General features: G+C 41.6%; 1 protein-coding gene across 39 annotated transcripts in view; it reads right to left on the bottom strand.

The window, feature by feature from the left end:
* The window catches only part of PAM (peptidylglycine alpha-amidating monooxygenase), a 261122-nt gene extending 249268 nt beyond the window's left edge, over positions 1-11854 (bottom strand). For 17 of the 39 annotated variants that reach the window (XM_074328642.2, XM_074328645.2, XM_074328651.2 and 14 more), the window contains exon 1: positions 11230-11359. The gene's annotated coding sequence lies outside the window, so the exon portion shown is untranslated. Of the gene's footprint in view, positions 1-11229 lie in introns of all 39 variants that reach the window. The other 22 variants (XM_074328644.2, XM_074328647.2, XM_074328650.2 and 19 more) reach the window with 12 other exon arrangements.
* Between the last annotated feature and the right edge of the window lie 3396 nt (positions 11855-15250).

The raw sequence follows: 15250 nt of genomic DNA, 5'->3' as shown, positions 1-15250 counted from the left end.
TACAGGTCCCCAAGCCAGAATCTGTGGATTCAAATCCTGGCCCTGTCGCTTCATACCTATGTAACCTTGGACAAATTACTTCAACCTCTGTGTGCTTAATTTTCCTTATTTGCAAATGAAGATAACAGTAGCTACCTCACAGGGTTTTTGTGTGGATTAAATGTGTTAAAAAATATGTGACATGCTTAGATAAGTGTCTGATGCATAATAAATACCATCGGGCCAGTTGTTATTTATTATTATTATTATTATTATTATTATTATTATTATTATTATTTGATTTCAGAGATGAGGAAACAGAGGTATAAAGAGGGTCAGTCACTTCTCTAAAGTAAAGTTTACTTAAGAACATAGATGAATTAAAATTTATGGTAATGATGACTAACGTAGCAATAAATATAGTTGGCAAATGTCAAACCAGGGGTCTGACCCAGGGCTGGCTGACTCTAAAGTCCAAACCCTTAACCAACTCAAAAAAATTCCTATAGTTGTCAAGTATATCTATATTTCTGTCTCAGGAAAAATGTAGGGGATTCATCAAATAAGACAGCTGGTGTCAGTGGGCTTATGACTGCCCTGGAACCTAGTGGCTAAGTACCTCCTGGGTCAAAACCCGCTACTGGATGCTGAGAATACACAAAACACCAGATGGTCTCAGGTGTGGCCTGAAACTCATGTTTTAGGGAGAAATACATAAAAATATTTTACTTGGAACAACAATGAAAGAGTGTAAAAGTAAAAAGAACATTTAAAATGACCAGAAAGAAGGTCTTTACTGACTCCAGGAACAAATATACTTCTTTAAAATGTACTGCCCTAACCACCACCTTTCTTCCCGACCTCCCCACAACCCCATTCCGTACCACAAGACATTTTCTACCCAACACATTTTTTGGTTGATGCTAACACTTCAGTATTGTTTTAACCTTCTGGTATTTATTTTAGGAGGGGAAATATGTGTCAAAACTTTACATAAGAACATGGAGGAATTAAAATTTACGATAATGATGAGTAAGGTAGCAATACATATAATCTCCTGTCCATTATTTTATCCATTTCATACAACTCTTTCACTCTTTCATAGTTTCAAAAAGAAGGTGTTTTTAACTCTGTTAAAGTAGCAAAGTTAAAAACAATTCAGTGGTAGAGCAACCTGGGATTGTGGTTGATGCAGTGTGTGGTTTTGAAAACATGTTAGGACTAAAGAAAATATAATTAATCTATTTAGATGCTTTAAGCTTCAGCTACTGCAAGGTAGCTTGGACTAGGGTTTCTGGGTGGGAATTCTTTCCCGCCCGTTCTCGGGAATTCTTTTCACTTTCCTGTTCTGGAATCCTGAGAAAAGTTGGTCGGAAAATTGGGAAAATCAGCTCCTAGAACTCAGGAATACCCACAACGGGAAATAAACGTACTACTCACAATGTGTCTCTTAGACATTTTTCCTATTTATCTAAAGTTACACTGTGTTACAATGTTACACCCCTCCAGACAAGCACGTGGAACACCAGAATCAGATATCACATGACCAGCTAATTCTAGCTCTTGTAAATCGAGCACATTTGATTGTGGAGAACAGAAAACAGTGTGTATTTACACAAAGAAATATTTATTTTCACAATCCAGGATTTGAATACAAAGTCATCTTCAGGTGAACTAACTAAGGAAATCTAAGGTAGTTTACCTTAATATGACATTGTAGTCAAATCCTGGGCTGTGAAAATAAATATTTCTCTGTGTAAATACAAACTGTTTTCTGTTCTCCACGATGAATCGTTTCCACAAAGTGACGGCTGATACTACCAACCACATTCGATCAGATTGTTTTCAGCTGACGATTCTGATGTATGTGCATGTTCTTGGCTCTCTCAGCTACTGTGGGTAACTCAGGCTATTTAAAAAACAAAGTGCACTGCTAATATTTTATTCCAGTATTACAATAATTTCCAATCTTATATCATAATGTTTTGTGGCACTTTTTAGCTATAAATATTCGCTGCACAATATAGGTCTTTCTTAATTTTTTTCTTAATGCTTTTAAAGGAAATAAAATTTGAATTGGTTAAATGTAGAAATAGAGATCTTGTGTCTCTCACAAAGTACTTGAGCAACATTAGTTTTCTATGTGAGATGGAAGAAAATGAATGTTTTGCCTTGTCAAGTAATAATGAAATTGCACGATTGGAGGAGTCATTAATGGAAAGACTTTCTAAAGGAACATTTAGCAGAAGTTCCAAGAGAAGAAATAAAGGATGTCCTTACAGAGAGTTCTGACAGTAAAACCAGAATCTGATCTGAAGTGTGAATTGACAAAAGCAGTATCAATTTTGACATCAAAGCCTAGCCCTATGCCTGTAGACAAAATATTTGCTTCTCTAAGGAAGGAAACTCTAAGGAGTTTCTAAGGAAGCTCTAAGGAGATGAAGCAATGCATTCTCTCACTCCCAACTTGAAGATGCTTTTAGACGCACTCATAACAATTCGACCAATGTCTACAGAAGATGAAAGAAATTTTTCCACATCAACTTTATTCGTTACAAAGCGAAGATAACAATTATCTGATCAGGCAATTAATGCTCTATGTTTCTTAAAGTTTCATTTTAAAAATGACAAATAAAAACTATTTGAAGTATTTTTTAAATTTTCAAACAAATGATACTTGCTTTTGTTTTCCATTAATGTTTAATTTAATAAATAAAATATTTAAATGAGATTGGGAATGTTAATACATTGTGTGATATATGTAAAAACACACTGTATATTGTAAGGTTTGGTTAAATAAAGTTTGTATTAATTACATTGTTTATATTTTGAGAAAACCTGAAATCTAACAGAAACCTAGACAAAATGATACCATAGCGACACCTGTTTAGCACTCAGGGCAAGAGATACACTAGTCATGAAATTCTGGTCAAACTCCATTTAGGAAATTTTATTTACTCAAGTTTTACATCAACCTTTTACATAGAGGAGTCTCTCGAAACTTCGGAAAGACTGCGCCAGGGCCATGAACCCCAGTTGCCCCACCTTCTCTATTTATTAACATGTACTGTTATAGCCATTATTACAGAGGATCAATGAAAATTAAATAAAAAGTATTTCGGGAATTCTCGAGAATTCTAGGGAAATACGATTTCCTGTTCTCAATTCCTGAAGGTTCCAAAATGTTGGGAATTTGGAAACCCTAGCTTTGACACCTGTCTTTCTTCCCTCCCTTCCATATTTCTAGACATACTGACCTTCCTGGTATTCTCTGAGGGTGGGAAGTCCTAGGTCCAGCCTCAAGATCTTGTGCTTGTTCTTCCCTCCCCCACTTCATTTGGGTCTTGGCTCAAATGCCACCTCTTCAGAAAGGGCTTTCTTGACTATCCTATATAAGGGAACCCTCCTCTGTCAGTCTCCATTCCCTTATATGGCTCCATTTTTCTTTATAGGACTTATTTTTGTCTGAAACTATATTTATTTTTTAACTTATTGATTAGTTGTCACTCCCTTTAATATGCAAGCCTGAAGAGTACAGGGATCTTGTACGTCTTGTTCACAGTTGTATTCCCATAGCCTGGCCCAGAGTTTGGCCTAGAGTAACAACTCACTAACTGTTTGTTGAATGGATTAAAGAAAATACCATCCCATTCCCAAATACAATTGATGTCATCCCCTAAAACACTTTTTAATCCATCTTCCCTGGCACTTCCCCCTATGTACAACAGGCCTAGTACATCCAGTCACTTCTACTTGGATTAAAGCAGCAGTCACTCAACATCTCCCCACTGCCACCCTGGGCCCCCTTCCAATTCATTCCTCCACAGATCATCTCATCAAAACACAAATCTCATGGAGTCACCAGCACCTACTTGGAACACTCTCCATGGTCCTTAGGATAAAGACTGAATTCTTGATGTGGCCAGTAAGACTCTATATGGACTGGCCCCAGCCTAGGTGTCCAGTCTCATCTCATTCCACTCTCCCCTTCATTCTCCTGCTACTTGATGTCACTCTGTTCCCTTCTGTTGCAGGGCCTCCGCACAAACCTTCCTCTGCCGTCTGGAACAGTCTTCTTCCCACCTTCTCTCAAATTATCCTACTCATGCTTCAGATATCAATCAAGTGTCACTTCCTAGAGTTCCTGTTATGTAAGCCCACAAAACCATATTGCTCTATTCAGAACAATTACTTCTGTTTATCATCATGCTATTATTAATGTTTGAGGGGTTTTTTTTTTGTTGTTTTTGTTTTGTTTTGTGTTTGTTTTTTTTTGAATGATTGGCTTCATCTTGGACTCTGCTCTACAATAGAACAGACCATGAATTTTTTGCTCACTGTTGAATCTCTTGAGTCAAGAAGAGTGCTTGGTACATGGCTGGCTCTGAATAAATTTTTGTTGAATACGTGAAAGGCACCCTATGAGGAACCAACGAGCTAGAAGTCAATACCAAATACACAAATGTAAAAACTTTCTACCAATTCTGAAGTAAAGCTGAAGACAAAGACATTAGTGAAAAAAATCTATGCTATGATGATGACCTGCTATCAAAACATTAAGAGGGCAACACAAACTGAAACAGCACTGACAACAGACTGGAGAAGACTCGGACCAAGAGAGTCTGCTTCCTTAAAGAACCAGAAAAGAACCAGTTCAAACAATTTGCTAAAACTATATAATTACAAGTTAGGTAATGACAGCAGCTAGGTGAAAGGTTACATTTACATATCCTATTAACAGCTCCTTGATTCATCAGCCTCTCTGGAAACTTTTAGCTATGCAAGGAAACCATTAAAACTTTCCGACTTGGCATTTTCCTTTACAAAAATTCTCCAAAAAAAATTCTTAGTTCCCTGGAAAATGTTTTAAAGACATTTCACTGTGGTCAATTAGGCATACAGTACTAGCTAGGTGAGGCAAGGCCACGAGGAAATGGCATGTAATAGAAAGAACCCACTTTGCCCCTCATTAAAGTCACTCATGTGCGACTTCAGGAAATCTGCACTCTAAAAAGTTCAGAACACCACAGGAAATCACAGGTTAAAGGACAAGGCCTAATTTGTAACCCTCACTGTTACTGTTTTAATCTCCTAACACTAGAATCCACATAATTTTAAATTCTCTGGTGGGAAAGAGCTTATTAGGGTATTTTTTCCTCATCTTGAGCTTGTTTTAAAATAAGAGGTAATATTGACGTGCCTGAAAGGCAATCTAGTTATCTTTTCCTTTCATTTGAACCCATCAGTGACTCATGCAATAAACAGCAAGTCTCCTGGGTTTGTTTCTGAAGAGATCACACCAACAATTTCAACTGCATACTCCAGTTTTACTGGAACCAGTTTTCCAAAGATGATTTACTACTACCTGCCGAGAAAGGACAGCAGAAAACTGGTGAAAATTCTGATCTTCAGAAATACAACAGACAATGATTATTTCCAATGTCATGCTGTTTGTGTGAAGAGAATGGAGGCACAAGAACTGTGCCAAACAAAATAGAAAGTGAAAAATGAAAGCATGCTGAACAACTGACATTACCAGATTTAGGGGGGCAGGGGAGGGGAGAATGTAGGGAGATAACCAACCTTTTCTACCTGTACAGTAAAAAGATTTTTAAATTCAATTTAAGAAAAAAAGACATCTAGCAAAGTAGCATTGAAACACTAAGTGGAGTAAAATCTCACTAATTGAAAAATTTATGCAAGGGACTCTATGTTGGTCCAAACCCTAATAGCACATAACTTTGGCCCTCCCAGAATGTACTGATATTTGAGAAATATGTGTGAAAATAATGGTTTGTTGATGCATTTAGTAGTGTAAATAAGAGGTATATGTTTAACCTAAAGAAGTTTTTTTTAAACACTATAGAAACCTCCAGTTATATGCAAACAATCATGCTACTTCAAAATTAACACATCTTTGTATACAAGTTTTCCTCAAATTTGTTCTAAAAGGTAACATCTTTAGCAGGTTCTGAGTTATGTATGCTAGCACTTAAAAATAATACGTTCAACTTTAAAAATACTCTAAAATGCAAAAATTTTTTTAAAAACACCTTAATTAGTATTCACATCAATAAAATTTTACTGCACTACAAATTAGTACTATTTTAAAGCAATTTCTCCTGGCATAGTTAAATGAAATCTTAATATCTGAAATTTTTGATAAGGCATTTTTTTAGCCATGGAAATAGCAGGTGGCAGTATTATTCTTCCATAATGGCCTCTGCCTTCACTTTTAAAAATTTCTACCACTGTCCTTTGTTTTGCTTATGTTATTTCTACGTGACTAAGCAGTCAATTGCACATTCAATGCAGGTAACAAAACTGTCCTTTGTGACTGCAGCTGCTGGTGGCTTGGCCTACAGAATGACAGAAATAATGGTAGAAAGAATGTTGTGCTTTCACTTCCCGGTACTTGTGGTCCATGCCCTCAAAAAGAGTTTCCCCATGTAACAGGGAAGCTGATCTGCTGCCTTTACTGTTTCTGCTGTGTCATTTAAAATTGTGCTTTAAATACTACCTTTGTGTGTGAGTGTGTGTTTGAATACAGTTCCCTCCTTTCTCAATGCTGTCCTCTTAAACTCTCTGACTGAACAAGAGCCATTTGGAAATCTTGTTCACGTCCTCCCTGCTTTACGTGAGTTCAGGCAGCTCAGCTGGGCTGCAGCAGGCATTGTGGGGATGCTGCCAGATTGGTTGTGTTCCCAAATCTCGCTGCCAAATGTGTCGCTCTTGTCCTTTTATGTTAAGCATGGCTAGTAGATGAGCTGAAGACAGTGTTCAGAAGTTCAAACTCCTTTGGGCACAGATCCTAGTCTCACAGTCACATATGATTTTGAGGAATGCCATATATATGAAAAACTTCTGTTGCCACGTGGCTCCAGTCTGCTTAGTCTCCAAATTGGCATTGCAGAAAATTTTCTACTTTTTTCCCCAACAGGTCTGAACTAAATACTGTATTGATTATCCAAACAGGAATATTTTCTTTGTATAAAGGAATGCCTATGAAGCTAACACAAAAACAAGCATCACTTTTATGCTGTCAAAATGAACAATTTCCACCAGCTCTACTCACCCAGAACACACACACACAGAAAAATCTAAAGTTTTAAACCAGCAACGTCTGATAGAACTTTCTGCAATGATAGAAATGTTCTATATCTGCTCTGCCCACTATAATAGCCACTAACCACATGTGGCTATTAAGTACATGAAATGTGGCTACTAATGTGACTGAGGAATTAACAGTTTTAATTTTAATTAATTTAAACTTAGACAATGTGGCTAGTGGCTCTAAAGAATGGTAAAGGATCTTAGAGTTTGCACTACTTGCAAGCTAACAAAGAAACATGCCACAGTTTCATGGATGCTGGGAGAAGACATGAGATTCCTAGTTTAGAGACAAAGGACTACATTACTCACAGACATTCTAGCAGGAGTATTAGCATAGCTGTGCCAATTCTCCGAAGCCAATTACCACAGTATGATGTGAAGAGGGCAGGTGATACCTACACACCAAATGATTTGCATTACAGAAGGGCAACCCTGAGCTTAGAGTACCCAAATCTTTTCCACTGGGCAGTAAGCCTACCTGTCCTTTGCTCCAGAGGGAAAAACTACTACTATATTCCAAGTCTATCTGCTATACAAATGTCCTTGAAAAAACAGTCTGAAATAAAAGTACTCAGTGCCTCTGCTCACAGAAACCTGAGTGACTAATGGAGAGTTATCTCCCAACAGTGGAGGTATCATCCATCTCTAAAATCCACACATCTCCCCCTATCCTGCCCCAATACTCTGCTTCTAGCCGTATTTATTTCTTGCTCAGACCACTTCAATAGCTTCCTAAGTGGTTATCACTACAGTCTGTTCCCAGGCATTCACCAAACAGTGGTCAGAATGTACCTTGTAAACACAAATCTAATCATGTCACTGTTTCAGTATTTGATGTCACCCACTACCCTTAGGATCAACCCAACTCTCCTTAGCAAAGTCCACAGGCCCTGAATGATGTGCCTCTGGCCATACATGTGGGCATTCCCCTTGCTTCCCCTAAGATACATTCCTTCAGCCACACCAAACTTCTTTCATTTCCTTAAATGCAGAGGTCATAAAGTGGTGGCCCTGGGTTGAATTCCAAGTACAAATGTGTCTGGTTTGGATCACGCAATAGTTTCAAAAGCATTTGGGCCATTTCACATTTATAAAATATGAGTTTTAAGTTCCTCTTTAAAAACCAGGGCATCTGGCAACACTTGGCCTGCATCCCAACCTGACAACACTTGGCTGGAGCTGAGTACCTACTGTTCCCCTTAGACAAAACCTGAGTTCTCTGGTTGCCACACCTCTCCCTCCTGCTCTCATTTATTTATTCTTGTATGTTATCTACTGGATTTCCATGCTAATGCTTCATGCTCTGTTCCCCTTGCTCTGAAACACTCTTTAATCCTCCAACATCTTCACATGCTATCACTTATTCTTCAGGTCTTAGTGTATTCATGGGAAGTTTTCCCTGACCACTACCAGCCCAGTTAGGATGAAGTGATGTACTGTATGGCACCTACCCACCCACACCCCTACCATCCCATCCCATCGGTCTTCTGTGGTTCTCTGCCTTACCACATCAGGGCACAGATCACAGGAGACTAATTTTCTGTTTACAGGAGCTAAATTGCAGGAGAAAAAGATGACCAAAACTTCTCTCAGGAGACTTCAGGGCACATGACACCACCACCAACTTTATTCAAAGCCTTTCTTAAAGCTATTTGTGTGTGGTTGTAACAATTACCTTCTACTAGCTAAAGGAGTGAAAGGGGTAAAGAAAGTTCTTGTGCCCACAAGACACTTCCTGGCTCCATATTCATGACTATTATCCCAAACCACATGGTTTCCAGGGCAGTGACAGGATCTTTAATTTCATTTCACAAATAGGAAACCAAAAGTACTAAGTAATAAGCCCTAGTGTAAATTGAACTTCATATCCCTCAGGCGGGGGCCCCTCAACGTGTGGGTCTCCCAGTGTGAGTTGAATCAAAGTTCTCAAAGCCCACTACTGGTATGTGAAGCCAAAGAAATTCTACACTTATCTAGTAGGTTGATTAATTCTTCCTAGGAGCAGGAAAGAATCACAGATGTCATTGAGTCACACCAAATTCCACCTAGTCTTGTCAATCTTTCCCAGGTGGAATTCTTCCCCTTCTTTGTGGCAAGCCAGATTTTTTTTTTAATGGTTAAAAACAAAACATAACAAAACAAAACACCTCTCACTAACAATCTTGTAACTTTTTAAGTCAAATTTCCTGTCAATCTAGGGTCAATCAGACAGACCATTAAGTGTTCAAGTTTCAACTTATTAAAAATATTACATTCAATCTCTGTATTTTTTTCTACGCACTATAACATAATATCATTTCTCAAGGAGTGGAGAAAAAATTGCATGTGGGCACCATGAATTGACTTACTGATTGAAGTTAAAACTGAAATTTCTACAGCGTTAGTATTTACCACATCATACACATATAAATGTTTTCCTGAGCTTTCACGCTAAAAAAATACAAGTATATATTTCCAAGTATGCCTCCTCCCATTTGGTGAAGTAGAAGCATTTGAAATTTTATTTCAGAAAACATTAGCTTAGCTAAACTTGTTATTTGTTCCAATCTATTAAGTGGATTCACCAAATAATGATCTGAAAGGGCCTTTGGTAATGGACTCTTGATATCTTTCTACTTGTCATATGTAGTCATTAGAGTATATTTGAAGTTCATATAAAAATATTAGTCTCTAAGTTAGATTGGCAGCCCCTTGAAGGCAAGGAACACATTTTATATCTATTTTTAAAAGCACATAGCACAATACAGAAACTCATGAAAGGTCGTTAAAATTAGGAATTCATGAATGACAGGACTTAGCTATTTAAATACAAAGCTAACTTTCTTAGGCCATTTACTTGCTTTCTTCATAAAGTAAACAGAATAATGCTAACAACGTTTCTTGTCCTTTGATTTTAAACTGAAAAATTTACAAATGATAGGGCATATGTTGTTTGTTTGAGCTAAATGTCTGAACTTACTTTACTCAAATGAAGGTCGGTTTCCTGAATTGTTAAAATTAGAAACGAGTTTAAATTTGCACTGAAGATGGAAAAGAGGTTGTAAAGATTGGCAAACATCTGAAGCAAATATAGTTCTTATTTCCAAAGACTGGGGCCAAAAACGATCTATTTGAATTCCCAGGACGATAAAAAGATGTAAGGTCCAGCTTTGTACATAGGGGTCGGTGGGAAGGAGATGATTTCAATACTAACGACCAGATCCTGAAACATGAGTCTTTTATCTCAACAAAGCTACTGGCCAAATCAGCTAGAAAGATGCAATCTCCTCTATGCCGGAAGACCTGAACTCAGACGATTAGAACGCAGGACCTGTCATGAGGCCGCTGCATGAGACCAGAGACCATGGCTCAAAATCAAGTAATACACCTAAGCCATCCCACTAGACAGTCACAAAGACCCTCATTGGTGGCCAGAGCAGACAAACATTTTGCAGCCGAGAACAGAGGGGCCAAAAGGCCATACTGATGGGAACGGAACTGAAACCAGACAAAAATCCCGATTGAACTCTAAGTGGTGGATACATTACATCCCGCTTTTGCGATCACCCTTCGTTGGAGTATTACATTCTATGGCTGGCAAAACAGCAGGAAGAACAGAGCTGGCAAGGATCGAAGAGAAGAGGGAATTTCCACCGCTTCCCGGCACTCGCCGGTACTCTGGCACCCCCAGGTCGCATCTCGGCTCCAGCCCCTCTTTACCCGCGTGGCGGCCCCCACTTCTCCCCAAAACTAGTCTCAGGGGCGGGCCAGGGCACAGGGAAGTCTTTCTCACCCTTAGGGAGAGTTCTCCAAGTTGGGGGCAGAAAGGGCGAATGTACAAATGCGCCCACGGGGTGAGGGCTCACGAAGTGCGAAGGTGAAAAGGACAGGAGGGGAGTGACCCCGCACCAACTGGCCAAGGTCGTGGTGGGTGGTGGTGAGGGGGATCAGAGAGAGGTTTGGAGAGTGCGAGGAAGGCTCAGTCCCCGCGACCCTCCCCGGCCTCGGCGCGGGATTCTCCGAGACCCGAGCAGCTCCGGAGGAAATCAACAACCGCCGCCGGCTCGGGGAAGCCGCGGGAGCTGGGGCAGCAGGATCCCCGTCCCGGTCCAGCATCTGCCCAACTTCCCGAGCCCCCTTCCGCGCTCCCACCCTTACCTTTACCCTACCCGCAGGGCGGCGGCACCAACCTGCGCTGCCGCGGGCACAGTCCGGGACGGAAGCGGGAGCCTGCCTGCGGCGGGGCGGCGGGGCGGCGGGGCGGCGGGGCGGCGGGCGGGGCGGGCGGAGTTAGTTGGGAGGCTCCGGCTCCCTGGGCGGAGACAGGCAGAGCACGCGGCAGGCGCGGCTGCGGCGGGGCTCCCTCTTCCTGGCGCGCGTGGGGCCCAGACTCGTCCGAGGCTCGCGCTCGACTTCCCGGGACAGCTCTCAGTCCCTCCCCCGGGGAGGCTCTGCGGCGCCCAACCGCCCTCGAGCCCGGCCGGCGCTCTCAGCCTCCACCCCTGCCCCCTCGGGCGTGGGGGCCGGGGAGGTTGGGAAAGAGGTCCACGCAGTTACCTCCTGGTCGCGTGCAGTTTCTCCGGGTTTCCCAGAGGGGATCGCTTGTCCTGGGTGTTTGGACTCACGCGCGGGCAGGAGGTGGCCAAGAGCTGGAACTCTCGCCTGTGAGCCACCGGGAAGGGGGTGAAGGCCCGGCCTGAAAGTCTGTCTTTGCTCCGCCCCAGTCCCGCGTCCCGAAAAGCAGTCCTGCGAGGTGGCCACGCCGGCTGCCGGGAGAGAGGCCGAGAAAAATGTCCGACACTCCCTCTGCCCAGCGCGGGCTTGGGAGGACATTCACCTAGAGAACCAAGGACCTCTCGCCCCTCCTCGCGCCCGGGGTTGGGGACTCCTGCAAAGAGAGTGTGCAGAACTGGCAGACGGGGCACCGGGGTTGAATCTGTGAAAAAGATGCAATTTCCACTCACATACACACCCCCTCCCAGTCCGTGGATTCAGACCACTTGGCTCAGATCTTCTCAGGGCTTCTCAGTCAACACCCCTGACCTGAGGGAACCCCCTATCCTAGCTTGGATTCCCACCTCTATCATCACATCCCTTTTCTTCGAAACCTTTTAAAAGCGCGCAGTGCACCCAGCGCGCCCATTCTGACCATTTCGTCCCTAAACTGCAAGAAAGGAATCCAGGAGCTAACCCTCTCCCCGCTTCACCCTAAAGCAGGAGAAAACAGGGAGCTTGGGATCTGGGAAGATCCAAACGGAAGGTTTTATACCCAAGTGGCTAGATGCTGTGTGTTACGGAACCTCCCCCCCCCCCCCACACACACACACAAATTGATACGCGTTTAATTCAATGCAGCTGTTTGCCTCTGCTTTTACCCTTCTGCAAATAACCACCTGAGTGGGTTCACCGTGCCTTTTCCCGCTCCAACGTCTCCAAAGCCAGCAGCTTTTCATCTCCCAAAATCCCATCCTCCCTTCTCCCAACCTTCCATCCCAGAACCTGGAACGGACCCCAGAGAAGTGCTCGGGTCTTTCCAGGCACCTCCTCTTTCTGGGGTCTTCGTGTTGGGGGATGGGAGCGGGGAGCAGGCTGGGAGGAGGGACAGTGAAGGCGAGAAAGGAGAAGCCAGTGGACTAAGCCAGTGCGAACGAAATGAGTATGCGGGAGAGAGGCTATAATGAAGGAGGCAAACCCCTCTAGCTATAGGGAAACTCGCAGAAAAAAATTTCTCTGTAAGGAAATCACCGGTGCTAGAAGTGGATAGGTTGGAAGATCTGGACCGCCTTCCAACAGAATTCCCAGCGAGCAGTGGAGAGTCAAGGATAAACTTCAGGACCTAGAGCATGCCTTTACCCGCCCTAAATTCCGGTGAAGGCTGATGATCCCGAGCTCTTGGCCAGAGATGAGAAATTCATCCTGGAACGTGATCATCTCCGATAAGATACAAGAAAACATTGTTGGGTCAGTTTGCAGCTTGCTGGTCTGTTCTGCTTTAGGCATCCCTTAAGTCATTTGTCCATCCCTCCCTCCTGACCTGGATTATTGACTGAAGCTAGCAGTTGGGACCTTACCTTAAATAAGAAGTCACTTTTGGTGAGAGGAGAAAAAAAATGGGGAGGGACAGAAGTATTAGTCTGTGGAGGTTGTTATTTTAAAGCTCAATTCATTGCATTTTTATGTCAAGATCATTTTCCTGTTCAATGGGTCAGCATATTTTTACTTTAAAATGTGGAAAAATGGCTGAGACAACACTTCTAATGTTACCTGATGGCAACCTTCTCTCATACCTTCAAAGTCCTGATGGGCACAGCCACAGCTTCATCTGTGTTGACAGAGAGCAAGTATGTTTGAAGAAGCCACTGCCAAGCCCGGAGTTCGTATTTTACAGCTTCAGAGCAGTCCAGCCACTGAGCACACAAGCTTAATAGGTACTTATGGAGTGGAACCAACCACCTCCACTTCGAGGGTGAGAAGACTCCTTTCTCCTGGCCTCAGGGTTCCACCTCCCCTGAGATTGGCTCTGCATTCTAGAAGTGTCATTACAAAACCAGTCCTTAGTGTCCCAGTTTTACTTTTATAAAGGCTGCCTCCAATTCAATGATAAAAATCTCCTTTTAGTCCCTTATTTCCTCTAGTGCACAAAAGGCTAAGCTATTATTGCGAGTTCAAGGGACTAGAAGAGACCGGCTTGAATAAAAAGTGTCTCCTTTACTTCTCATTAAAAGAAAAATCATCTCTGAAACGGAACCTTATTAAACTTACACTCTTTCTGAATATGGCAATCCCTCTGTATCTATTAATTATTTTACTTTTATGTTAATGGTACAATCTTGTTGCAAAGAGTGTCCAGTCAACTGACAGGGATAAAAAGTCCAGGGTTTTTTTTTTTTCTTCTGGGAAAAATTACTGTAGACAAAAAGAATGGGAGGGAATTTACAAACAGCATAATTGGCCTCAGGCAGTGTTACAAAGTAGACGGAGATGGATGTCCATCCAAATCCTTCACTTTTTGCAATTTGCCTTTGCAGCAGACTTGTCCACCTAATATTAACAGTTCTCCAAGTCAACCCACCTCACACAAAAGTGTGAAGGACTTCAGATGCGTCTACTGTGTGTCTTGGAAAAGAGTGACCTTTTGAGCGAAGTGACAGAGTAAAGGAAGCTCCATGGAGAATCATTTTTATACTTATTTTTAGACTTTTTGGTAGTCATTTTATTGTAAAGATGGGTCCGATGGACATTAACTTATCCTGTTCAACTTGCAGAATGTGCAGGCCTACAAGCTTCCCTGAAAAGAAAGAAAAGTGCATCCTTCCTCATGCTCTAGCATTTCAAATAAGATCTAAGAGCACCCAACCTTGATTGAGAACAGAAGGTTACACTCAAATAGTAGAATAAGTTTCGAATTGGTTATATCAAACAGTCTAGTTTGCTTATGTATATTCAGAACAACCAGAGAAAATAATTAATTTCAATTTACAAGAATAGCCCCATATATGTTTGTTCCAATATATGTTCGTTCTTTCATAAATAAATTTTTCTCTGAAATATAGACATCTGTCATGGAGTCAATTATCTTGCACAGCATGTGCTATAAAAGCACATAAAAGGAATAATATACTGCATTGCTTATTTGAAAGTGATCAGGAATGCTTGGCTCCATGCTGGCATGTCTTTAATTTCATGGTGTTAAGAAAAAACTATAGGAGTATGAAATAGCAAACCCTTTCTTACCCTAGTACTAATTCAATTACCTATCATGATATATACAGAAGGAAAAAGTTTCCCCATTAACTGACAGAAACACTATGGGACTATTTTCTTGTCTTCCTCTACTATCCCCCTGTGGAGAGAAGGTGAACATGAAGTCTCCCTTGAAAACAAACGGATCACCACCCTCTGATCAGCTCCAGGGGTTTTCAGAAGAACCAGGCTAGGAATGGCATTCTAAAGACATAAATTATCATCTAAATGAGGCTAGACAGTTAGGAAACTTATGCATCAAACAGACCTCAAGATTTAAAAAGGTGCAATAGGACGTAGTTAGGCCCAGTCAAACCTCCTGATGTAATGCAAATGTGAAAACTCTTCCTTTTCTCAGACAAACTCCCATTCTCTCCCTTTCACTGTATGATACACACATAAATAACATACCAAAATATTTTGCAGAAAGCTCTGC

Source organism: Rhinolophus sinicus, chromosome 3 (genome assembly GCF_057876585.1).
Source record: "Rhinolophus sinicus isolate RSI-liver-muscle chromosome 3, RSI-T2T, whole genome shotgun sequence".
In the NCBI taxonomy this organism is placed as follows: Eukaryota; Metazoa; Chordata; class Mammalia; order Chiroptera; family Rhinolophidae; genus Rhinolophus; species Rhinolophus sinicus.
Note: the sequence above shows the minus strand (reverse complement) of the source record. Positions and strands in the feature narration are given on the sequence as shown.